At 47.2% G+C, this 24718-nt stretch overlaps 2 long non-coding RNA genes across 2 annotated transcripts in view; both read right to left on the reverse strand.

The window, feature by feature from the left end:
• The window catches only part of LOC125555964 (uncharacterized), a 34767-nt gene extending 24842 nt beyond the window's left edge, over window positions 1-9925 (reverse strand). The window contains exon 1 of the long non-coding RNA XR_015604615.1: window positions 8033-9925. This is a non-coding gene — a long non-coding RNA (uncharacterized LOC125555964). The remainder of the gene's footprint in view (window positions 1-8032) is intronic.
• Window positions 9926-14324: 4399 nt separating this feature from the next.
• On the reverse strand, window positions 14325-17869 carry LOC147971279 (uncharacterized). The gene is made up of 2 exons (XR_015604616.1): window positions 15870-17869; window positions 14325-14615 (listed from the first exon to the last, which is right to left on the reverse strand). It is a non-coding gene; the product is annotated as an uncharacterized LOC147971279 (long non-coding RNA).
• Between the last annotated feature and the right edge of the window lie 6849 nt (window positions 17870-24718).

The raw sequence follows: 24718 nt of genomic DNA on the forward strand, positions 1-24718 counted from the left end.
AGAAAGTTGAAACTGACCGTCATGATGAGGCAAGAGCTGGTCGCTGTTCGAGAGGTTTTCGAGTCCCTAAAGACTTATGCCGCTTAGAGCGAGGAGTCGGCTTTGTCTGGCCTAGGCGTGGATAGCGCCCCGAACTCGGTCTTCCGAACACTAGGGGCTTCACCGAAATTTAAAATTATAGAATTCTATGGCTAAGTGAGAGTGTTCAAGCATTATAGTCCGATTGCCTTGTTCATTGTGTTGAGCGCCTCCCTCGAAGGACCCAAGAATGGGAAAAAGAGCGCTCATGTTTATCCCGAACACCCCAGCACTCGTGGCATGGGGGCAGAGGCCGACGACTCACCATCTCTCAAATTTGATAAATGGTCGCACAGAAGGTAATATTTTAAATTCAAAAGGCATTGCTTAGCGCACATGAACAAGATTTCAGCGCACAGGACAAAAGCAGCGAGTTTACTGAAAAATTACATCCCTGGAACATTCATCCGCCATAAGGCGGGCACCCTTCAGAACGCCCTCATAATACATCTCGGGCTTGCAATGCTCCTTGCCCGGCGGTGGCCCGTCCTTCACAAGCTTCTCAGCATCCAGCTTGCCCCAGTGCACCTTTGCACGGGCAAGCGCCCTACGGGCACCCTCGATGCATACGAAGCGCTTGATGACTTCGAGCCTTGGACAAGCCTCCACCAGCCGCCTCACCAGCCCGAAGTAGCTCCCAGGCATGGCCTCTCCAGGCCACAACCGGACTATGAGGCCATTCATGGCCTGTTCGGCCACCTTATGCAGCTCGACCAGCTGTTTCAGCTGGTCTCTTAAGGGCACCGGGTGTTCGGCCTCAGCATACTGAGACCAGAACACCTTCTCCGCCGAGCTTCCCTCCTCGGATCGGTAGAAGGCGGCGGCATCCGACACGCTACGGGGAAAGTCTGCGAATGCTCCTGGAGAGCTCCGGATTCGGGTAAGTAACAAGTAATTCACCTTTACGTGCTTGCTTTGCATAAAGAATGCCTTACCCGCCGCTATCCTTTTTATTACCTCAACCTCCTGGAGGGCCTTCTGGGCTTCGGCCTTGGCAGACTTGGCATCTTGAATGGCCGCCGCGAGCTCAGACTCTCGCGTCTTCGAGTCAAGCTCCAAACTCTCATGTTTTTTCATGAGAGCCTGGAGCTCTTGCCGCACCTCGCCAACCTGCGTCTCATGCTTCTCCCGCTCCGTGTGCTCCGTGGCCGCCCTCTTCTCGGCCTCGGACAGCGCTTGCTTAAGGGTCACCACCTCAGTTGTGGCCCCTAAAATAGCCACGTTAATCCTGTCACTTTTTGCAATGCACCTTTCACATATTTAAATCAGGTATTTCTTACCTTCCTTCTCCTTGAGCTGCTGCTTGGCTAGGCCGAGCTCTTGCTCGGACCGCTCGAGGTTCTGCTTCAGCGTGCCCACCTCTGCAGTCAGTGCGGCGGATGCTAGCAGTGAAGCCTGCATATGCATATTGACTTACTTTTGTTAGACTCCTGCGAACGTTATTAGATCCTCTATTCGGCTTTTCTTTCCAAACGCCAAATAGAGCATCAGGGGCTACTATCTATGCGGTAATATTTTTTACATATCTTTTACTTACCTCAAAGCCTGTTAGAAGGATGGCACAGGCTTCAATCAGTCCGCTCTTGGCGGACTGAACCTTCTGGATCACCGCACTCATAACAATGCGGTGCTCCTCGTCGATGGAGGCGCCGTTAAGCACCTCCAGCAAATTGTCCGGTGCCTCTGGTTGGACGGAGGTCACAGGCTCGGTAGGCTTGCTCCTCTTGAAAGGAGGCTGCCTACCGGAGTCTGGAACCGTTAAAGGTTCCGGCGCGGTGTCCGGATCAAGGCCGGACTTGGAGCCCTTGGGGGTTCTATCCCCTTTACGCCTGGAGTCCGGGAGGTCGCCTTGCGGCGCCTCCAGGACCACCTCCTCCTGGCTTGGAACCTGTTGGGACGCCACCTCGGCGTCGTCCGTAGGGTGGGGGGAGGTAGCCGTCGGAAGCGAATTCACATCCGACGAATCCAGGGAGCTGCTCGACGACTCGTCGAGCCCGGCCTTGGGCAGACTGCATAAACATGTTCGACGTAAGGAAAAGCTGTGCAATGGGGGAATACTATGAATCACTCTGGTATCCGGATACTTACGATCTCGCCAGGGGCTTGGCCCTGTGCGGCCACTCCTGTTTGCCATCGTCGGCGTTGGTGGGGTAGTCCAGAAGAGGGGTCTTCCCCTTCTTGGACCCTTCGGCCTCCCCAGTTGGGGCGGCCTTCCTTTTCTTCCCTCCCCCCGCTGGAGGGGGAGAGGTCTCTTCTTCCTCCTCCTCGTCTTCACGGGAGGACTGCATCTTGGAGTCGTCGGATGATGAATCCGAGACCTCCAGGCGCTGGGCACTCTTTCGAGTCCCCGTGGCCGTCTTCTTGGCCTTCCTCTCCGGCACCACATAGGGTGCCGGAACTAGCAGCTTCGCCAAGCGAGCATCCGCTGGGCCTTCGGGCAAAGGAGCCAGACAGTTGATCTGTCCAGACGTCTCCTGCCAATCCTGTCAAAGGTAAGGGAGCTTAGATCCCGCATGGAGTCAAACTATGAAAAACTAATATCCTGTAAAAGGTAAAAATAGCTTACCGCACGAGCGTGACACTGCGTGTTGAATCCACGATCCTCGGTAGTGGATGCGGGGGCCTCGGCGCCCTTGAAAAGCACCTTCCAGGCATCTTCGTACGTCATGTTGAAGAGCCTGCTCAGAGTTCGGTGTTGCGCCGGGTCGAACTCCCATAGGTTGAAAGCCCGTTGTTGACACGAGAGGATCCGGCGGATGAGCATAACCTGGACTACGTTGACAAGTTTGAGATTCTTGTCCACCAGGGTTTGGACGCATGTTTGGAGTCCGGTCAGCTCTCCTTTTTTACCCCATGACATGCCCGTCTCTTTCCAGGAGGTGAGCCGCGTAGGGGGTCCAGATCGGAACTCGGGGGCTGCGACCCATTCACGGTCGCACGGCTCGGTGATGTAAAACCACCCTGATTGCCACCCCTTTAGGGAGTCCACAAAGGAGCCCTTGAGCCATAGGACGTTGGGCATCTTGCCCACCATGGCGCCTCCGCACTCCGCCTGGGTGCCGTGCACCACCTTCAGCTTGACATTGAAAGTCTTGAGCCATAGGCCGAAATGGGGCGGATGCAGAAGAAAGCCTCACACACGACGATAAACGCCGAGATGTTTAGGACAAAGTTCGGGGCCAGATCGTGGAAATCCAGGCCATAGTAGAACATGAGCCCCCGTATTAATGGGTGGAGAGGGAAACCCAGTCCGCGGAGGAAATGGGGGAGGAACACCACCCTCTCATGGGGCCTAGGGGTGGGGATGAGCTGCCCCTCTTGGGAAAGCGGTGGCAATGTCGTTAGACAAGTATCCGGCCTTCCTTAGTTTTTTTATGTGTCCCTCCGTGACGGGGGAGACCATCCACTTGCCTCCCGCTCCGGACATGGTTGGAGAAGGTTGAGGTGGGGTGTGCGGACTTGGGCGCTGGAGGTCGAGTGCGCGGAGATGGATAGGCAAAGGAGTAAGAAGGCATGGATGAAAAGGTGGATCCTTATCCCCTTATATGGGCCGACGCGACTATGCGTCCCCACCAGCCTGGTAAAACTCGCTTATCTCCTGAGCGCCATAATCAATGGCGCGGTTGGGTTACCCACGCCGCATTGATGAGAATCCCGGACTAAGGGGACACGATCTCTGCTTTGACAAGACATGCCAAGGAAACCGCCTCGCTAAACGCGCTGAGGTGGGACAGTAAAACGATTCGAATAAAGACTTGGCCATGGTGTGATGTCACGCTACGGAATAAGTCAGCAGATTAGATTTGTGTAAATATTATTCTCTCCATGGCAATATGTGGAAACTTATTTTGCAGAACCGGACACTACCTTTGTGTTCAAAATCTTCTATGAAGTACTTGGAGGAGGAACCTGCCTTGCAATGCCGAAGACAATCTGCGCGCCGGACTCGCCGTCATTGAAGCTTGGTTCAGGGGCTACTGAGGGAGTCCTGGATTAGGGGGTGTCCGGATAGCCGGACTATACCTTCGGCCGAACTCCTGGACTATGAAGATACAAGATTGAAGACTTCGTCCCGTGTCCGGAAGGGACTTTCCTTGGCGTGGAAGGTAAGCTTGGCGATACGGATATGTAGATCTCCTACCATTGTAACTGACTCTGTGTAACCCTAGCCCTCTCCGGTGTCTATATAAACTGGAGGGTTTTAGTTTGTAGGACGAACAACAATCATACCATAGGCTAGCTTCTAGGGTTTAGCCTCCTTGATCCTGTGGTAGATCTACTCTTGTACTACCCATATCATCAATATTAATCAAGCAGGACGTAGGGTTTTACCTCCATCAAGAGGGCCCGAACCTGGGTAAAACATCGTGTCCCCTGCCTCCTGTTACCATCCGCCTTAGACGCACAGTTCGGGACCCCCTACCCGAGATCCGCCGGTTTTGACACCGACAGGTTGTGAGAGCCAAAAATGAAGAAAGCCAATGTTCTGTTGTTTGCTTACAGGAAACAATGTGTGATTTCTTTGACCAAAGATCTATCAGGAAATTTTGCCCCAAAAGATTTGATACCTTTGCTTATTCACCCTCTGTGGGTGCTCTAGTGGAATTATTGTGTTATGGTGTTCTTCTGCTTTAACTGGTGCCTTAGTTGAAGTTCAAAGTTTTGGTATTATCATAAATTTCACCTCAGCCCATAATAACTAAAAATGGACTTTGGTTAATGTTTATCGACCCTGACATGGAGAGTTAAGAGATTCTTTTGTGCACTGGCTGTATCACATTCAAATCCCACAAGATGATCTTTGGTTATTCTTAGGAGATTTTAATTTTATCAGATCTGCGGATAACGGAAATATGCCAGGGCGTGATATCAATGATATGTTCATTTTAATGAAATTATTGGACATCTGGGTCTTATTGAATTGCCTTTGAAGGGAAGATCATACACATGGTCAAATATGCAGGAAACACCTGTACTGGAATAGCTAGATTGGTTTTTTACCACACCAACATGGACTGGGGAATACCCAAATACAATGGTGTATCCACTAGCTAAGACTAGCTCAGATCATGTGCCTTGTGTGGTCTCCATCTCCACCTCCATACCCAAAGCAATGATTTTTTGTTTTGAGAATTACTTGGTGGACATGCCTGGGTTTATGGAGTGTGTTTAGCTTTCTTGTTCTGCTCCCACAAAAAAGGCAAATCCAGCTACCATACTAACTGAAAAATTCTAAAGGCTAAGTACTAATCTCAAAAAATGGCACACCGGTCTATCAAGGTTAAAACTACTGATGAATGCTTGTAATGTGGTTATCCAAGCTTTTGATAATTTGGAAGAGCAAAGACCCTATCTAGGCCAGAATTCAACTTCAGAAAGATTATCAAGTTGCATCTAGAAGAGCTTCTACATCTTCAGTATGTTTATTGGAAACAAAGATGCACCATCAGATGGATTAAAGTGGGGGAGGAGAACTCCAAGTTCTTTCAAGCAATGGTGACTAAGAGGTTTAGAAGAAATACAATTTCCAATTTTGTTAGTGATAATGGTTTGTTATTGTCCTCCCACAATGCTATGGCTGGACTTCTTTGGTCTTCATATAAAGATAGAGTGGGGATATCCTATGGGATTGACATGTTGTTTGATTTGGAGGATTTGATTCAGCCTATCCTTGGGCTTGAGAGTCTGCCAGGGTCTTTCTCTAAAGAATAAATAAATGAGGTATTGAAGCACTTACCACAAGACAGAGCACCAGGATCAGATGGTTTTACTGGGTTGTTTGTAAAGAGATGTTGGCATATAATTAAGGATAATTTCCTCAATTTAATTACTGACTTCTATGAAGGAAGAATTACCCTCTAGAGTATAAATGGGTCCTTGGTCACACTCATCCCAAAAATTATATCTCCTAAGGGGCCAAATGATTATAGGCCAATCTCTCTCACAAACACTTGCCTCAAGTTCCTCACTAAACTCCAGGCAAATAGGTTGCAAAAATTTATTCTTAAATGCATCCATAAGAATCAATATGGTTTTCTTAATTCTGGGTCCATTCAAGACTGCATTGCATGGATTTTGGAATATATTCATTAGTGTCATCAATCTAAGAGACAAATTCTCATCCTCAAGCTTGATTTTGCTAAAGCCTTTGACACTGTTGAACATGATATGATCTTGCTCATGTTGAAATACAAGGGTTTTGATGCAAAATGGTTGGTTGGATTAAGGAGCTCCTTTCTTATGAATCTTCTTCCATCCTCCTCAATGGTGTTCCAGGCAAGCAGTTTATTTGTAAAAGAGGTGTAAGGCAAGGAGATTTTAACACCCTTGATGCGGCTATATCTCCTACGTGTCGAAGCACGACTTAGAGGCATAACCGCATTGAAAGCAATGTTGCAACTACGGTAATCTTCACAACAACACATGTAAATAGATAATAAGGGGAAAGATACATAGTTGGCTTACACTCACCACGTCACACAAAGTACATAAATAACATTACAATCATCCAATCACTCATGGTCCGACTACGGTACCAAAATAAAAGAAGACTACCCCAAATGCTACACAGATCCCCGATCGACCCCAACTGGGCTCCACTACTGACCAACTAGAAAACGGAACAACATAAAGAACACGATCTTCATAGAGCTCCTCCTTGAGCTTGGTTGCGTCATCTGCACGGTTCAACAGTACCTTCAAACTGGTTTTGGAAGTATCTGTGAGTCACGGGGACTCAGCAATCTCACACCCTCGCGATCAAGACTATTTAAGCTTATGGGTAAGGTAAAGGTATGATGTGGAGCTGCAGCAAGCGACTAGCATATATGGTGGCTAACATACGGAAAAGAGAGCGAGAAGAGAAGGCAAAGCACGATCGTGAAACTATGATCAAGAAGTGATCCTAGAACAATCTACGTCAAGCATAACTCCAACACCGTGTTCACTTCCCGGACTCCGCCGGAAAGAGACCCTCACGGTTACACACGCAGTTGATTCATTTTAATTAAGTTAAGGTTCAAGTTATCTACAACCGGACATTAACAAATTCCCATCTGCCCATAACCGCGGGCATGGCTTGCGAAAGTTCAAATCCCTACAGGGGAGTCCCAACTTAGCCCATGACAAGCTCTCACGGTCAACGAAGGATATACCTTCTCCTGAGACATTCCGATCAGACTCGGCATCCCGGTTCTACAAGACAACTTCGACAAGTTAAAACAAATCCAGCAACACCGCCCGAATGTGCCGACAAATCCCGATAGGAGCTGCACATATCTCGTTCTCAGGGCACACTCAGATGAGCGCTCCATACAACTAAAATCAAACCTCGAGTTTCCCCGAGGGGGTGCCGCACAGGACTCTAGTTTGGACCACCACTCAGAGGAGCACTGGCCCGGGGGGGGGGGTTTAAAATAAGATGACCCTCGGGCTCCGGAAACCCAAGGGAAAAAGAGGCTAGGTGGCAAATGGTAAAACCAAGGTTGGGCATTGCTGGAGGAGTTTTATTCAAGGCGAACTGTCAAGGGGTTCCCATTATTACCCAACCGCGTAAGGAACGCAAAATCCGGGAACATAACACCGATATGACGGAAACTAGGGCGGCAAGATTAGAACAAAACACTAGGCAAAAAGGCCGAGCCTTCCACCCTTTACCAAGTATATGGATGCATTAAGATAACAAGATAATATAATGATATCCCAACAATAAACAATGTTCCAACAAGGAACAATCTCCAATCTTCACCTACAACTAGCAATGCTATAAGAGGGGCTGAGAAAAGCGGTAACATAGCCAAACAACGGTTTGCTAGGACAAGGTGGGTTAGAGGCTTAGTTCTACAATATGGGAGGCATGATAAGCAAGTGGTAGGTATCGCAGCATAGGCATAGCAAAAGAGCGAGCAACTAGCAAGCAAAGATAGAAGTGATTTCGAGGGTATGGTCATCTTGCCTGAAATCCCACAAGGAAGAAGAAACGAGTCCATGAAGAAGATAAACGGACGTAGCCAACAGATCCTCACAAACGCGACGTTATCGGAACCACCCCGAAGAAGCAACACCGGAAAGAAGCAAACAACATAGTAAACAACCAACACATGAACATGGCATGATGCACAACCAAGTATGATGCATGTCCAGTTTAATGAAGCATGTCATGGCAAAAGTGCACAAGCAATCCTACAAATTAAGTGGAGCTCAATATGCAACGGTGCATATTGACGAAACACCACAACAAGTTATTTAGTTCGATCTCGTTTATGTACCCAACAATATTAGATGTTGATTAACATGGCAAGGGGTGAAGCACAACAAAACTACCTATCTAGGCAAGTTTAAATGAGGCCGGAAACAACAAACAACAATTCCGATAAAACCCCATATGCATATTTTAAGGTTTGGTACTGTTCTGCCCTAAACCATATTTTAGAGTTGTTAAACATGCAAAGTAAAGCCACCATGTTAAACTAGGCATTTTTCCACCCCATTTACATATAAAGTTTATCAAATTCGGAGTTACAGTTATTTAGTTATGAATTAAAGCATTTTAACATGGCATAGGAGTAAATTTAACCAAACATCATTTTTAAGCATTTCAAACATAGATGAAAGTGGCAAATTATTAAACTAGACGAAATTCTAAGCAAGTTTCATATTTAAAGTTTTTACATATGATGCACCATTTGTGAGTAATGAAATGCATGAAGTTTAGGGGCTGATCTGCAAAAGTGCAAATCCCTGGAAATTGACTAATTCACAGATCTGAAAAAAGGCTACACTGGACCGAAACTAAAACTGGAGCAGGCCCAACAAAATAAAGAAAAAAAGGGGCGATGGGGCTCTCACTTCGGGCTGAGGCCTAGTCGGTAGAACAGGAGGCCGGGCAGGCCGAAAGCGGTGCTGGGCCTCGCAAGTCGATCGAAGCAGGGTGGCGCAGTCAACGCATAGGCTGGACCGGGCGACCTTGCTCCTCTCTCGATCTGGACAGCGGCGATGCACTGCATCTAGCGCGTCCCTCTGCTCGCCAGAAAATAGAGCAGTGGCGGTGCTAGACAGAAAGGCAGCAGCGGGACTTGGGCGGAGGACGGCTTGAAATGGCAGCGCGGCGACGCGGTCCGGCAGCTCTGCTCGCTGGCGGTGGGTGAAGGTGGGGCGCGGCTGCAGGCGTTGGGCCCGGGGCGGTGACGAGCTGACGGACGACGGGGACAAGGTGGCGGCGTCATGGAGGCGCGGTTCCCTGTGAAGAAGAGAAAACAGGAGAGAGCTTGAGCGCGTAGAGAGAAGGAAGGAAAAAGGAGGAAGGGTGCTGGTCTCCAACGAAGTCGAGGCGCAGGGGAGGAGGCGCGATGAGGAGAAGCACGAGGTGCTCGGGCGGCCGGAGTGGCACCGGGGCTGGTCCTGGTGGTGCTCAATGATGCAAGGGCCCCGGTGGTGCTGCTTCTTGCCGTGGCGCGTGAGGAAGCAGAGGAGCTTGTGCGCGAGTCTGCAGGCGCGGGGTCCTGGTGACGCGGTCGCCGGCGACGGGAGGAGGAGGAGGTGCTCGGGTGGCTTGGCGGCGGCCATGGGAGCTCGTGCTCCTTTTGCTGCTCGGGATGGTCTGCTGGTTGCTGCTGCTCGCCGGCAGCGGCTGGGTCGATGACGGGGTCGAGGTGCGTCCCAGCGCCATGGGAGCTACGGGAGAGGTAGGCACATGGGCAGAGGAGCTCTGGCTCCTGTAGGATTTGGGCGACGGCGGTGGTTGGACGGGAGGGGAAAACGAGGAGAAAGTGGAGGCTTCGATTCGTCTCGGGTGGAACTAGATCGGGACGATCCCGAGGGGAATTGTGAGTGGGTGGCGGCGGCTGGGAGGATGTGACAGGGCTTCTAAATTCTAGGGTTAGGCAGGTTTATATAGCAGGGGATTAAATGTTAGACTATTTGGTCCCTCTGATAAAATCAGACGGTCCGAGATACAAAGGTTAGGAAGCCCAAATAAGAATAAGGTGACGTTTTGTAGATGTTTGGGGATGATCCGGACACGACGGTGACGACTGCTCGGGTCATGTCCAGGACAATTTTTGGATGCACGCGCGAGGAGGGCCGCGGGCTGACGAGAGAGGTTAGGCTGGACCTGGCGGTAGGTCATGGGCTGTGTAGACGGTCTCTAGCTGAGAGAAGAGAAGAGAGGGAGGCCCGGCGACTGTTTCCGGAGACCGAAAACGTCTGACGTTAGACCGGATATACTGTCGCTATAGTTAATCGTTGGGGCGTCAAACGAACTCCGATTGCGATGAAACTTGGCAGGCGGTCTACCTACACTATAACAAGACCACACACCAACGCTCATCCCATCCCGACAAAATTAGCCACTTATAAAATAATATTTCGGACGTGTCGCGGGCGCGTGCAAGTGAGTCTGGCCTCAGAACGGACCACGGAAGGAACTGGGAGACCCGGACGAATGCAAGTTTTGAAAACATGATGATGCAATGCACATGATGACATGATATGCAATGCATGACACGCAAGCAATGACAACACAACAACAGCGAATAACTGGAGGACACCTGGCAGATCGGTCTCGGGGCGTTACAACACTCCACCACTACGAGAGGATCTCGTCCCGAGATCTAGAATGGCACCGGAGGGACAACAGAAGAGAAAGAGGAGAGGTAAAGCTAAGTTGCTTCTTTGACCAATGAGTGAGACCAAAGAACCTTGAAAAGGTTAAGCCATTTCGAGAAAAGAATACAACGGAGATGAACGAAGTTGAAAACACTCCGTTAGAAAAAGGAACAGGGAACAACAACACACTGCCTCCGGATCTAATGAATGAATGAAACAAGGGGTAAGAAAGATCTCAGACAGCACTCCGGTTGAAAAGAGATGAAAGGCTTGATAAGGCGAAAAGAGCTTGAGCAAAAAGGACACAACACTACGGTTAAATGGATAAACCAAGAAAAGAACACGATCCTGACAGAACGAAAAGATGGGTTGAAGAGAGCAACATCACAAAGCCTCTAGAACAAAATTAAGAATCGAATGGAATGAACGAAGGGAAACAAGATCTTCTACCCCAAATGAGCTTTAAAAAGCATCTTCAAGAGAAAGGTCGAACGGAGTAGTTGGAAAAAACCAACAATGAAAAAGAGTAAGCTTGATATGGTCTTATGGAATACATTTCAAATTATGAGGTGACAACCTGCCACTCACGGGAAAAAGAATTGGATTGATATGAACAAGCAGACGAGAAACTTATTTCACCGGGACGAAAACAGAAGAACTTGGATCATTTATAAACACCATAGATAGCAACAATCCTTAGGGAAGGCTTTAGGTGAAAATATTACCCAACATAACTCAAATGACAAGATTGATGGATTTAAAATATCTCATTCTTGATAACTTGTGAATCACGGAGCATGCACTCAAATTATCAAGAATGACATAATACCACCTCTAATGATATGGAAGAAGGAATTGCACTCCGGATTGCAAGATGAAGAAACTTAAGCTCCTTAGAAAAGAATTTTGATGAACGCTTCGAGAAGGAAATAAATCCTTGATGAACCAACATGTATAGCCTCCATGAAGAAACTCTGGTAACAAAAAGAATAATCACACGAAGGAAAAAGAAGTTGAAAACACAAGGTGAATCCTTGTGACGATTTAGATGAATCTCCGTGACGATATAGTTGAGAGAGCTTGGAACTCCGGTAAAAGAAAAGGTGAATAATTGAGATCAAGAATTTTAATGAACCTCCGGAATAAGGAATTAAATTTACTCGATGAAAACACGAATAAGAATTACGTTATGCGTATCCTTCAACAATTTAGATTGATGACAAGCAATGGATTTGGCATACTACTTATTCTCGTAGAAAGGATTAAGATATGGAGCAAACTTGAGAAGGTCTTCAACGAACCACCGGAAGGATTGAAAACAACGAATAATTGATATGATAACGAATGACGAGAGCTCTTGAATGAACCACCGTAAGAATTAAAAATGAGCAAAGAGAAGATAAAGAAACACTGGGAAGAATTATAAAAAGAATGAAAATACTTGAGAGAATTTAGATACAACTGAAACAAAGAGATCACGCGCTGATTAAAGAATATTGAATGATGTACCGGTGAGATTTGGGGAACTAGAGCTGAAAACTGAGAATGAACAAGTCTTCTGAAATGATGGGCTCCGGATAATCGAACTGAAAATACCCTTGAATATCTCCTGATGGGTGAAAAGGATTCTCACAATCGAAAATAATTATGAGAGGATGGCAACAAGCTAGCACCATGAATCTTGAAGAGAATGGAGCAAGATTAAAGGGAAACTCTTCTTCGGTCTTCAATATCTGAGAATGATGATGAGAAACACCACCAAATTGTTGAGGTACTCCGGGATGAAAAATGGAAAGGTTGAACCAACGATTAAAGAATTTGAAAGATCAAGGAGAAAGGAATTTGACTGGTGATAACTCATTCTTAAGTCAAACTTGAAAAGAATTTGAGAGTAACGCCGGGAAAATAAGAAGAGTCAGGTAAGATCCTGGGAAAAGACCTATGGGTTAGGGCCCACTGAAAAGATACACTGTTGAAAAGATTACTTGAAAAGGAGAATGCACCGGTTGATTTAAATGGTTTGAATGAGAGAACATCCTCGAAAGATCTTGAACGAATGCAGAGTGGAAACACGAATCTTCGAGATATCTTGAGCACTCCGGAACAATTGAATAGTGAGAAAAGACTGAATATGAGGTGCACCGGCATGAGAAGGTATTTGGAACGAGGAAAGGATATAATTGGCAAATCTTGAATTGAATTCATCGAATAAAAGAGAACGAAGAATGATGAACTAGAAGCTCCGTTAGCATCTTCCTGATAATCACCGGATAAGAACATTAACGGAAAAGAATGGAGAGACTTCATATGAATAAAAGGATACTTGATTAAGAATTCCGAGTCCTCGAAGAAAAAGGGGTGGGTGGGCGGGAAAAACAAAGGCAGCTTGGGACGAATGAAACAAACAACGTCCAGAAGAAATGATAATTGATCTTGCTGATGGGGAGAAAGATGGGATCATCTCGAAGAGAAGCGCATCAGTTGGAAAAAGGATTGACATGACAATCTCGATTATCAAGAAGGATTGGTATTCACATCAGAACATGAGAACACCGGTTAGGCAAGGTATGGAGTCAACATTTGACTTCAAAGCAACTCGAATACCACAACTCAAAACAAAACAAAGGATTGCCATGCAAAATAAGCCGGAACAAACATATGATAGAGATTTCGTCCGAAGTTTTCGTGGTGGGGCCTACACGGGCTCGATCATACAGCACCATCATGTACAAGGCAGTGCACATGACATATGAAGCGTCCCCGAGTCGGCATAGCCAAGGACTCTTTAAGACACAATGAGACCATTGTAAAACCGACCGTGGATAGGCGGACCACTAGACGTCGAACCCCAATTTCATATCATACATCTGTCGGAAAGATATCCTAAGAGCTACTTGAATTCCCACTTATAAACTCCTGAAATTTTCCGGTTATGCAATCAGGTGTTGGGGATACAGGGGAAGCATAATATCTCACCCAAAACTAGCAAATCCTACATCCAGCTGTATCCATCCTTCAACACATAACCAAGAAACCCTCGGAAATCGTTTACCTCAACCTTCGAAAAGCATCCGTTATACGAGTTATGGCAATACTCCCAAACTCCCGCCCCAGTACTGGGTGGCGTCGAGGTTATCTCACCAACAACTGCATAAAAGAGATTTTCGATGTCGGCGAAACTAAACTCAGGTATTCCAGAACTGCAATGATAAAATTGTGACGACAACACCTCGGAGCTCAACTCCCCGGGACACTGCCACAACCCCTAAATAACAGGAGGCACCAAGAACAATGTTCTCGTCACAAAACCATCGGAACGATTCCAAGATACCCACGTGATCCTAAAAAAAATAGTGAAATTTCAGAAGAGAAGAGTCAAAACTCTACGTCAGGATGCCTCACCAGAGCGACGAAGGGACTGAGGAGTAAAAAGAATTCCTAAACTCTCTGATATATAATTCCTAAATGACTCAAAACATTTCTAGACTCAATAATGCCAGCGATTCGATCAAGCAGGGGGCTCCTAAGGTCGGGGAAGGCTTTGATACCAACTTGTAACGCCCTCGATGCGGCTATATCTCCTACGTGTCGAAGCACGACTTAGAGGCATAACCGCATTGAAAGCAATGTCGCAAGTAAGGTAATCTTCACAACAACCCATGTAAATAGATAATAAGGGGAAAGATACATAGTTGGCTTACACTCGCCACGTCACACAAAGTACATAAATAACATTACAATCATCCAATCACTCATGGTCCGACTACGGTACCAAAATAAAACAAGACTACCCCAAATGCTACACAGATCCCGGATCGACCCCAACTGGGCTCCACTACTGACCAACTGGAAAACAGAACAACATAAAAAACACGATCTTCATAGAGCTCCTCCTTGAGCTTGGTTGCATCATCTGCACGGTTCAACGGCACCTGCAAATTGGTTTTGGAAGTATCTGTGAGTCACGGGGACTCAGCAATCTCACACCCTCGCAATCAAGACTATTTAAGCTTATGGGTAAGGTAAAGGTATGATGTGGAGCTGCAGCAAGCGACTAGCATATATGGTGGCTAACATACGCAAAAGAGAGCGAGAAGAGAAGGCAAAGCACGATCGTGAAACTATGATCAAGAAGTGATCCTAGAACAACCTACGTCAAGCATAACTCCAAAACCGTGTTCACTTCCCGGACTCCGCCGAAAAGAGACCCTCACGGTTACACGCGCAGTTGATTCATTTTAATTAAGTTAAGGTTCAAGTTATCTACAACCGGACATTAACAAATTCCCATCTGCCCATAACCGCGGGCACGGCTTTCGAAAGTTCAAATCCCTACAGGGGAGTCCCAACTTAGCCCATGACAAGCTCTCAGGGTCAACGAAGGATATACCTTCTCCCGAGACATTCCGATCAGACTCGGCATCCCGGTTCTACAAGACAACTTCGACAAGTTAAAATAAATCCAGCAACACCGCCCGAATGTGCCGACAAATCCCGATAGGAGCTGCACATATCTCGTTCTCAGGGCACACTCAGATGAGCGCTCCATACAACTAAAACCAAACCTCGAGTTTCCCCGAGGGGGCGCTGCACAGGACTCTAGTTTGGACCAACACTCAGAGGAGCACTGGCCTGGGGGGGTTTAAAATAAGATGACCCTCGGGCTCCAGAAACCCAAGGGAAAAAGAGGCTAGGTGGCAAATGGTAAAACCAAGGTTGGGCATTGCTGGAGGAGTTTTATTCAAGGCGAGCTGTCAAGGGGTTCCCATTATTACCCAACCGCGTAAGGAACACAAAATCCGGGAACATAACACCGATATGACAGAAACTAGGGCAGCAAGAGTGGAACAAAACACTAGGCAAAAAGGCCGAGCCTTCCACCCTTTACCAAGTATATAGATGCATTAAGATAACAAGATAATATAATGATATCCCAAAAATAAACAATGTTCCAAAAAGGAAAGATCTCCAATCTTCACCTGCAACTAGCAACGTTATAAGAGGGGCTGAGCAAAGCGGTAACATAGCCAAACAACGGTTTGCTAGGACAAGGTGGGTTAGAGGCTTGGTTCTACAATATGGGAGGCATGATAAGCAAGTGGTAGGTATCGCAGCATAGGCATAGCAAAAGAGCGAGCAACTAGCAAGCAAAGATAGAAGTGATTTCGAGGGTATGGTCATCTTGCCTAAAATCCCGCAAGGAAGAAGAAACGAGTCCATGAAGAAGATAAACGGACGTAGCCAACGGATCCTCACAAACGCGATGTTATCGGAACCACCCCGAAGAAGCAACACCAGAAAGAAGCAAACAACATAGTAAACAACCAACACATGAACATGGCATGATGCACAACCAAGTATGATGCATGTCCGGTTTAATGAAGCATGTCATGGCAAAAGTGCACAAGCAATCCTACAAATTAAGTGGAGCTCAATATGCAACGGTGCATATTGACGAAACACCACGACAAGTTATTTAGTTTGATCTTGTTTATGTACCCAACAATATTGAATGTTGATTAACATGGAAAGGGGTGAAGCACAGCAAAACTACCTATCTAGGCAAGTTTAAATGATGCCGGAAACAACGAACAACAATTCCGGTAAAACCCCATATGCATATTTTAAGGTTTGGTACTGTTCTGCCCTAAACCATATTTTAGAGTTGTTAAACATGCAAAGTAAAGCCACCATGTTAAACTTGGCATTTTTCCACCCCATTTACATATAAAGTTTATTAAATTCGGAGCTACGGTTATTTAGTTATGAATTAAAGCATTTCAACATGGCATAGGAGTAAATTTAACCAAACATCATTTTTAAGCATTTCAAACATAGATGAAAATGGCAAATTATTTAACTAGACGAAATTCTAAGAAAGTTTCATATTTAAAGTTTTTACATATGATGCACCGTTTGTGAGTAATGAAATGCATGAAATTTAGGGGCTGGTCTGCAAAAGTGCAAATCCCTGGAAATTGACTAATTCACATATCTGAAAAAAAAGGCTACACTGGACCGAAACTAAAACTGGAGCAGGCCCAACAAAATAAAGAAAAAAAGGGGCGCTAGGGCTCTCACTTCGGGCTGAGGCCCAGTCGGTAGCACAGGAGGCCGGGCAGGCCGAAAGCGGTGCTGGGCCTCGCAGGTCGATCGAAGCAGGGTGGCGTAGTCAACGCGCAGGCTAGACCGGGCGACCTTGCTCCTCTCTCGATCTGAACAGCGGCGATGCACTGCATCTAGCGCGTCCCTCTGCTCGCCAGAAAATAAAGCAGCGGCGGTGCTGGACAGAAAGGCAGCAGCGGGACTTGGGCGGAGGACGGCCTGAAACGGCAGCGCGGCGACGCGGTCCGGCGGCTCTGCTCGCCTGTGGTGGGTGAAGGTGGGGGCGCGGCTGCAGGCGCTGGGCCCGGGGCGGCGACGAGCTGACGGACGACGGGGACGAGGTGGCGGCATCATGGAGGCGCGGTTCCCTGTGAAGAAGAGAAAACAGGAGAGGGCTTGAGCGCGTAGAGAGACGGAAAAGAAGGAAGGAAAAAGGAGGAAGGGAGCTGGTCTCCAACGAAGTCGAGGCGCAGGGGAGGAGGCGCGACGAGGAGAAGCACGAGGTGCTCGGGCGGCCGGAGTGGCACCGGGGCTGGTCCTGGTGGTGCTCGACGATGCAAGGGCCGCGGTGGTGCTGCTTCTTGCCGTGGCGCGTGAGGAAGCAGAGGAGCTTGTGTGCGAGTCTGCAGGTGCGGGGTCCTGGTGACGCGGTCGCCGGCGACGGGAGGAGGAGGAGGTGCTCGGGCGGCTCGGCGGCGGCCATGGGAGCTCGTGCTCCTTTTGCTGCTCGGGATGGTCTGCTGGTTGCTGTTGCTCGCCGGCAGCGGCTGGGTCGACGACGGGGCTGAGGTGCTTCCTGGTGCCATGGGAGCTACGGGAGAGGTAGGCGCACGGGCAGAGGAGCTCTGGCTCCTATAGGATTTGGGCGACGGCGGTGGTTGGACGGTAGGGGAAAACGAGGAGAAAGTGGAGGCTTCGATTCGTCTCGGGTGGAACTGGATCGGGACGATCCCGAGGGGAATTGTGGGTGGGTGGCGGCGGCGGCTGGGAGGATGTGACAGGGCTTCTAAATTCTAGGATTAGGCAAGTTTATATAGCAGGGGACTAAATGTTAAACTATTTGGTCCCTCTGATAAAATCGGACGGTCCGAGATATAAAGGTTAGGAAGCCCAAATAAGAAAACGGTGACGTTTTGTAGATGTTTGGGGATGATCCGGACACGACGGTGACGACTGCTCGGGTCGGGTCCGGGACAATTTTCAGACGCGCGCGCGAGGAGGGCCGCGGGCTGACGAGAGAGGTTAGGTTGGACCTGGCGGTAGGTCATGGGCTGTGTAGACGGTCTCTAGCTGAGAGAAGAGAAGAGAGGGAGGCCCGGCGACTGTTTCCGGAGACGAAAAACGTCTGACGTTAGACCGGATATACTGCCGCTATAGTTAATCGTTGGGGCGTCAAACGAACTCCGATTGCGATGAAACTTGGCAGGCGGTCTACCTACACTATAACAAGACCGCACACCAACGCTCATCCCATCCCGACAAAATTAGCCACTTATAAAATAATGTTTCGGACGTGCCGCGGGCGCGTGCAAGTGAGTCTGGCCTCAGAACGGACCACGGAAGGAACTGGGAGACCCGGACGAATGCAAGTTTTGAAAACATGATGATGCAATGCACATGACGACATGATATGCAATGCATGACACGCAAGCAATGACAACACAACAACAGCGAATAACTGGAGGACACCTGGCACATCGGTCTCGGGGCGTTACAGAGATCCATTGTCACCTCCTCTCTTTGTTATTGCTGCTGATTTGCTGCAATCTGTGGTTAATAAAATGCTCCAACAAGGACCCATTTCACTTCCAATACCATCTAATGACCCAGATTTCCCAATTGTTCAATATGGTGATGATACTTTGTTGATAGTTCAAGCAGATGAGGCCCAACTGCGAGCTCTCAAGAACATGTCGGCTGCTTTTTCTAAATCAATTGGATTAAAGGTGAACTTCCATAAGTCTTGCATTTTTCCCATCAATGTTGCACCTGATGAAGCAATCAGATTGGCTGCAGTTTTTGGCTACCAGGTTGGGACACTGCCTTTCACTTACCTGGGTTTGCTTGTGGGCACTACCAAAGCCAGAGTTCAAGAGCTGGTACCTGTTGTTGATAGAGTTGAAAGGAGACTCTCTGCCAGTTCCTCACTGCTATCCCAAGGTGCTAGACTGCAGCTATTACAGTCAGTTCTCTCCTCTATGCCTATTTATTTCCTTTGTAGTCTTAGTCTACCTGCTGCTATTATAAAACAATTAGAAAGAATAATGAGGCAATGCTTATGGAGAGAAAATTCTGATACCTCAAAGCAATCTTTGGCAGCTTGGCCAATGGTATGTAAACCAAAAGATAAAGGAGGCATGGGTATTATCAACCTTGCAGTTCAGAACAAAGCCTTGCTCACTAAACATCTACACCAGTTTTATAATAAGGCTAATATACCTTGGGTCTCTCTGATCTGGGACACTTACTATAATGGAGTGGTTCCCCATGCAATAGTCCAGTGTGGCTCTTCATGGTGGAGGGACATCATGAACTTAAATGAGGTTTATAGGTCACATTCTATCATCACAATCAATGATGGAAATAGTTCTCTGTTCTGGCATGATACTTGGAGCTTGGATGGATGTCATATGCCTATCAAGGAGAGGTTCCCAAGACTTTTCTCTTTTACACTTGATGATAAAATTTCAGTCAAGGATTTTATTGAAGATCTTGACATTGCCACATATTTTCAACTGCCCATATCTCATGAATAAATGGATGAGCTGGTATCTCTTAATACTGCCTTACATGGATTGTAGAGGAATCCCCATGAACCTGACTCCTGGTCATGGACACCTGGTAAAGGTTCTTACGCTACCAAAAGTTATTATACACTGGCACACGCAAATTTACCAGATGATGATCCCTGTAAATGGATTTGGAAGAGCAAGTACACTATGAAAATTAAGGTCTTCGCATGGTTGGTGTTGAATGATAGACTCAACAAGAGACATTCTTCTTAGAAAGCATTGGAGGTCTGAGGAGGATGACAATTTATGCCCCATGTGTGTGGCTCAGTTACATGAAGATAGAGATCATCTTTTCTTCAGGTGCACATTCAGTAACAGAGTCTGGAACTATCTGCAGATCAAATGGTATGTGGGGTTATCTCCTAGAGAATGTATTTTGGCTACTAAGAGGGGTTTTCAGAACCCTTTCTTCTTTGAAGTAGTTTACCTCACTGCATGGAGTATCTGGACTATGAGGAATGATAAAATTTCCAGGCACATCAGACTAACTTTTGGTGGATGGAAGGCCAAGTTTATCCATGACATCACCTTGCACTCCCATAGGATGAAGGATTCAATCAAACATGTGCTCCTTCAATGGATCAATGATCTGCCATGATCCATCTGACATGGTTGTTTCTTGTATATTTGTAAATATCTTGTTGTATTTTTGTAGGTAGGAATTCTAAACACCTAGCTAGCTACTACTTCCTATTTTCTTTTCTGTAAGACTTGGGGCCTTGTTTTAATAAATGCCTGTGGGGCTTTTGCCTCATAGTGTTTAGTCAAAAAACATTCAAATTTGTCCCGAAAATTAGTATGTCATCAACATGCAAGCAAAGGATAAATCCCTCGCCCCCGCCATGGCGATAGTACAAACATTTATCAGCTTCGTTTACAACAAAGCTTGTAGCTGTTAAAGTTCTTTCAAAATTCTCATGTCATTGCTTGGGTGCTTGCTTAAGTCCATACAAAGACTTCAGCAACTTGCACACTTTTCCTTCCTGACCATCTACTACAAACCCATCTGGTTGTTGCATATAAATTTCCTCTTCCAACTCTCCATTTAGGAAAGCAGTCTTAACATCCATTTGACGAATGAGAATACCATGTGAGGCAGCTAATGAAAGTAGTACTCGAATAGTGGTCACTCGAGCCACATGTGAGTAATATCAAAGAAGTCTTCACCTTCCTTTTGGGTATAACCCATGGCCATGAGTCGTGCCTTGTACTTCTCGATAGTACCATCAGGCCTAAGCTTCTTCTTGAATACCAATTTGCAACCTATAGGTTTGCACCCATAAGGATGATCAGTTATCTCCCAAGTTTCATTTTCCAAGATGGAATCCATCTCACTAGGACCTCTTCCTTCCAGTAGTCAGCATCTTCCGATGCATAGGCCTCTGAAATAGAAATGGGAGTGTCATCCATGAGATACACAAGAAAATCATCACCAAAGGACTTTGCAGTCCTCTGTCTCTTGTTCCTAGTAGGAACTCCATTGTTCTTCTCCACAGGATTTGCAGAGCGTTCCATCGAAATGGTAGGTTTAGTAATCATAACTAATTCCTGATTCGGTGAACTGGGCATCTGCTGATTTGACGAGCTAGTCATATCCTTCATGTGAAAGATATCTTCAAAGAAAGTCGCATCATTCGACTCCATTATTGTACCGACATGCATGTCAGATACCTAAGATTTTACAACCAATAATCTATAGCCAATGGTATGAAAAGCATATCCCAGGAAAACACAATCCATGGTTTTTGGTCCAAGCTAACGCTTCTTTGAAATTGGCACATTGACTTTCGCCAAACAACCCCAGGTTCATAGATAAGAGAGTTTTAACCTTTTCTTCTCCCATTCCTCGAATGGATTTATCTCTTTGTTCTATGTGGGAACTCGGTTTAGGACGTGGCATGCAGTCAATATCGCCTCCCCCACCATTCCTTGGAGAGTCCCCATGTGTCTAACATGGCGTTAACCAAATCAGTTAGAGTATGGTTCTTTCTTTCGACTAACCCATTTGACTGAGGTGAGTAGGGAGGAGTCCTCTCATGGATTATACCATGTTCCGCACAAAAAGAATCAAATTCATTGTAAAAATACTCTCCACCATGGTAGAACCCAAGCCTCTTGATTTTACGATCAAGTTGGTTTTCCATTTCAGATTTATAGATGTTGAAAAAGTTCAAAGCTTCATCCTTAGATTTCATAAGATACACATGGAAGTATCTAGTGGAGCCATTGACGGTGTCCTGGACTAGGGGGTACTCACCACATCATCTCCCGACCAGCTGGATTGGGCCGAGGACCCCCCATGGCGGTTCACTCATGGGCCACTTCGGGCAGCCCATGCCGCATACAAGGAAGATCCCACGAGACTTGGCGCACAAGACGAGGACTCTCCTAAACCCTAGGCCTCTGGTGTGTTATATAAACCGAGGCCAGGCTAGTCAATAGACAATCTGATATTCATTATTATAGTCTCGTGGTAGACATATGTACTATGTACTACACCCATATGAATACAATCAAAAGCAGGACGTAGGGTTTTACCTCCATCAAGAGGGCCCAAACCTGGGTAAAACCTGTGTCCATGTTACCATCGCTTCAAGACGCCTAGCTTAGGACACCTACTGCGAGATATGCCAGATATAGAACCGATATTGGTGCTTTCATTGAGAGCCGGCTAGGTGATCGTTATGGTTAGATGAGTTGTTTTCATCTACATCTGTTTCGAGCTTGCCGATCAAGATCGAAAGAGTTTCAACGGCGGTGTAATCAGGTTCTATCTTTTTAGATCGGTTCCATACAAATTTTCCTTGTGAGTTGGTACCGCGGTTCGTACGTATTTGTTGGCAAATCGGAGTCCACGTCGCCACCGCATCTTTCGAGGTTCAAGCCCATCCATCAAATTGTCTTGTCGACATCACGCGGACATGTGTAACCGGCCGACCTTCGAGATCCCTGAGCATCATGGGCGTCTAGTAAAATCTATTTATTGTTGGCCGCACATGTAGTACACAGCCACGGGCACATAGCGACCGCGGCGAGCCTACAGCTACCGTACCCTTGCGTCACACAGGGAGAATTCTTCTTCTCTTTTTTAATTCAGTGCCTTGTCGGCTGCCGTAACTCTACTTTGTTCAAAGTTGTTTTCCCTTAAAGAACTACTTCTGCTAATCTAATTGAATGTTAGCTTTGCACTACGGAAACCAAGACATGGTCAATGAATTATGAAGATTCAACTAGCACTACTAGTCCACGTGGTGGATCATGCAACGATCAAAATGAACTGACCCTTGTCGGTGTCAAAACCGGCGGATCTCGGGTAGGGGGTCCAAAACTATGCGTCTAAGGTCGATGGTAACAGGAGATAGGGGACACGATGTTTACCCAGGTTTGGGCCCTCTCTATGGAGGTAATACCCTACGTCATGCTTGATTGATATTGATGAATACGAGTATTACAAGAGTTGATCTACCTCGAGATCGTAATGGATAAACCCTAGAGTTCTAGCTTGTATGGTTATGATAATGAATCTGGCCTATCTGAACTAAGTCCTCTGGTTTATATAGACATCGGAAGGATCTAGGGTTACACAAGGTCAGTTACAAAGAAGGGAATCTACATATCCGGTCGCCAAGCTTGCCTTCCACGCCAAGGAGTGTCCCGTCTGGACACGGGTATAGTCTTCGGTCTTCGCATCTTCACCGTCCATCAGTCTGGCCCATGGCTAAAAGGCTGGACGCCCGAGGACCCCTTAGCCCAGGACTCCCTCAGTAGCCCCCAAACCTGGCTTCAATGACAAGATATCTGGTGCGTAGTTCGGTCTTTGGCATTGCAAGGCGGGTTCCTCCTTCCGAACTTCAAAATAGTCTTCAGATGAATTGATCATGTCCGTACCTGTAACACACACCACCCAATCATAGAGACAATATAATATTTTACGAATCCAATCTGCTGACAAATTTTTTACAATATGACATCACGTCTGCCCTATCACTATATCGAACCGTTTTGTCTGCCATCTCATGTTTTGAGATGCGGTTTCCATTGGCACGTCTTGTCTAAGCAAAGATCGTGTCCCCTTATTACGGGATTCTCATCAATACGGGTGTGGGTAACCCAACCGTGCCGTTTACACAGCCCTCGGGAATAGGCGAGTTTTAAGGCAAGCAGGAAGGCGTTTGATATTAACGTCTTTTATAAGGGGGTAAGGATTCGTCCTCACTCACCCCTGCCTTCTCCTTCCTCTGCCCATCCATTCTAGAGATCCAGTGCCCAAGCGCTAACTTCCCCGCCGGAGAAAACACTCCAACCATGTCCTGATCCGGAGCTGGTGGCAAGTGGATGGCTTCTTTTGTTAGGAAGAAAGACATCAAGGAGCTTCGAGAGGCCGGATACCTGGCCAAGGAGATCGTTCACCATCTCCCGACCGAAGGACAAATCATCCCTAGCCGAGTGCCCCATGAGAGGGTTGTGTTTCTCGCACATTTCGTCCGTGAGCTGGGATTCCCTCTCCACCCGTTTGTCCGCGGACTGATGTTTTACTACAGGCTGTATTTCCATGATCTAGCCCCCAACTTTATCCTCAACATCTCGGCATTCATAGTCATTTGCGAGGCCTTCCTCCGTATCCCGCCTCACTTCGGCCTATGGCTGAAGACTTTCAATGTAAAGACGAAGGTGGTCAGAGGCCAACAAGCAGAGTGTGGAGGCGCCATGGTGGGAAAGATGCCCAACGTTACATGGCCCGAAGGCTCCTTTGTGGAGACGGTGAAGGGGTGGCAGTCGGGGTGGTTCTACATCACCGAGCCGCGCGACGCCAACTGGGAGGCGGCCCCCGAATTTCGATCTGGACCTCCGCTACGGCTCACGTCCTGGCAAGAGAAGGGCCTTGCCTGGGCTCTTCTAGCAAGCTGACTGGGCTCCAGACGTGCGTTCAGAACATGATAACCAAGAGGATCAAACTCGTCAACGTGATCCAGGTTATGCTCATTCGTCAGATCCTTCCGTGCCAACGCCAGACTTGCTATTTGTGGGAGTTCGATCCGGCCAAGCACCAGACGCTACTAGAGCTCTTCGGCACAACGCACGAAGATATCTGGGAAGTGCTGTTCAAGGCCGGCGAGACACTACCGCCCACGACCGAA

The sequence above is a fragment of the Triticum urartu genome, chromosome 5A (assembly GCF_056163025.1).
Source record: "Triticum urartu cultivar PI428250 chromosome 5A, HENAU_Tu73, whole genome shotgun sequence".
Classification (NCBI taxonomy): domain Eukaryota; kingdom Viridiplantae; phylum Streptophyta; class Magnoliopsida; order Poales; family Poaceae; genus Triticum; species Triticum urartu.